At 46.5% G+C, this 2,511-nt stretch overlaps 1 protein-coding gene across 1 annotated transcript in view; it reads left to right on the forward strand.

Moving 5' to 3' along the window:
• LOC108774503 (uncharacterized) overlaps window positions 1-2,511 on the forward strand; it is a 10,345-nt gene that overhangs the window by 1,225 nt on the left and 6,609 nt on the right. The window lies entirely within an intron of this gene.

The following is a 2,511-nucleotide window of genomic DNA, read 5'->3' on the forward strand; positions in this document are numbered from 1 at the left end:
GAGAGAGAGAGAGAGAGAGAGAGAGAGAGAGAGAGAGGGTGTGTGTGTGTTGTGAAACCAAATTAAATTAAATTAAGGTGTTACGTCCTGTAGATTCCACAATTCCTTTCTTTCGAAGGATCTTAGTCAGCGTCATGACTAGAGTGAGATTTACGAGAAGGGACCGAGTGCTGATATCTGATAATAGAGCCTAAGTAAACTTCACGCACTGGGAAACTCGTAAATGCCACTCAAAAGAAAAATCAAAAGAGAAAAACAGCATGCGTACAAAGGCTGGCGGCGCGGCGATACAAATTGCGAAACCGTATATTTTTAATGCAAGCGGTCACGGGATAACGAACACTCAAAAGTACCATCTGGGGGTGATCCACGATTCTAAGAAAACTTGTTTAAGGAATAACAGGCAACATGTCCATCGTGCCAAATTGTAAAACTCTTAAAGGGTTTCCCACAGCAATGTTTATCCGACGCACAACAAATGTAAATAAAGCCGCGGAAACCAACAATTCCTCCGGTCATATATTTTATTATAACAAAGCGCGACGTGGTCCCGACAACAATCTCCAACACACGGGATCCTTAAGAAAAATTGTAAAATACCTTATTTTTAAAACTTTCCCGGGAACGCGCTAGATAAACTACGATAGGACCTAAGAAAAATCATAAAATTCCTTATTGTTAAGACTCTTCCAAGAAAACGCTAGATCAACTACGATAGAACCTAAGAAAAATCGTAAAATCATTTATTCTTGAAACACTTCCAAGAAGACGCTAGATAAACTACGATAGGACCTAAGAAAATCGTAAAATCATTTATTCTTGAAACACTTCCGAGAAGACACTAGGTAAACTACGATAGAACCTAAGAAAAATCGTAAACCACGTCACTAGTTGCTAGTAGCTACAATCTCAGACAAAGAAAAAGCCCGCTTTTTTGGGATATAAATACGAGGGCCACGGAAGCGCAAGTCATCAGTTCTAATCGTCAAGTTGTCGGTAATACTAGTCTGTGTCAATTGTCCGAGGCGATAAGCCCGAGTCAACTGTCCGGTCTTAGTTGATCAGTCGCGATTTCATCTTTGATCGAAGTCAGTAGTTCGAGGCCCCACAGTCCGAGGCCACTGACCGATATCTTCCTACAATTCGGTGCTTCACACCGAATTCCGATAAAGTCTGTGCACCGAGAGACCACCCACGGCTGTGCACTAGGACCACTTACGACTGTGCGCATCCGTAACCATCGCAAAGGCTGGGAAGTCCGTCCCCATTTCAAGGAAGCTCCACTACCGTGGACCATCTCGTGAGGGACCGACCGCCGACAGGAGTCTCTCAGCCTCCCGATCCAAGTAAGACCATATTTTGTTTGCTACCCTTACCCCTTTTACTTTCCTTGAGGAGTATACGTACAAAATTGTATGCACGTAAAATTTGTATAAACTCCAACCTTAATTTCTTTTTATGTAACTCATAACACGTAACCCCTTAAAATTCTAGTACGCACTCGTGGTGCCACAAGGGAGTCTCGCTCAAGAGGCCCCCTCGCTAAGAACCCCCGGAGTCCGCGGCCCCATCAGCCCGATATCTCGATGCCGCCACCTCCCTCCGCTCAGCCCGCCACACACACTGAGAATCACACCGCTACACAGAATCCTCATACTCTCCCGTCTCTCTCCTAGATTTCCCTTTAGACCTCACTACATTCCCGCTCCTAACCCCCCTCGATTCCCCCTCGATTTCCTCTCTCTCGATGAACGAACGGTTCCCTCCCATCTCCTTAGATAACATTCCCACTCCTCCTCCGCTCCTTGAACCCAACTTACCTCCCTCCAACACCACCTCCTCCTCACAAACCCTCTTCCCGCCAGAGCAGGTAACCGTAGTGTACCTCCCTGGAGTCACCACCCCCTTTTTAGCTCCTTTGAGCACCCTTGGACCCCTATTCCCCTGTTCCTGCCACCGTAATCCTTCCTAATTCCTCTCCCGCTCTCTCTTCTTCCGTCCATTAGAAACACGCACACAATCATATGTACAGGGTGTCATTAATCGAGCGAATCACCTATCATGAGCAGATAGAGTAGACCGAACTGAGTCGAAAAGTCTTGTACCATTTTTCAGTTGACGCAATATTTAACGAGATATTAGACCTTAAATATAACCAAATAAGCGCGTTCGTCCGGCCTACTACTGGCAAGCGTGTACGCCTCTCAATCGCTCTCTACGCGCGCGGGTCGCGAGGCGCGGGGATAGGCTGGCAGGCGCGCCGTTCAAGTTATGACGTTTGGGGGCTAGCGGCGGTGTGCGCGGCGCGGGCGGCGGAGCGCTTGTCAACCAATCCCCACTCTTCGCGCGACTAGCCATCGCGATAGCGAATATTCGGCGCTTCAGAAATTAATATTTTGACTACGAAGATCAGGAAATGATCGAAAAATCTCTTTGAGAACACAGTTTAGTTCGCTCTAAAGCGTGTACATGCCCGTGTACATACAGAAAAATATTATAAATATGAATTGT

The sequence above is a fragment of the Cyphomyrmex costatus genome, unplaced genomic scaffold (genome assembly GCF_001594065.2).
Source record: "Cyphomyrmex costatus isolate MS0001 unplaced genomic scaffold, Ccosl1.0 scaffold257, whole genome shotgun sequence".
NCBI lineage: Eukaryota > Metazoa > Arthropoda > Insecta > Hymenoptera > Formicidae > Cyphomyrmex > Cyphomyrmex costatus.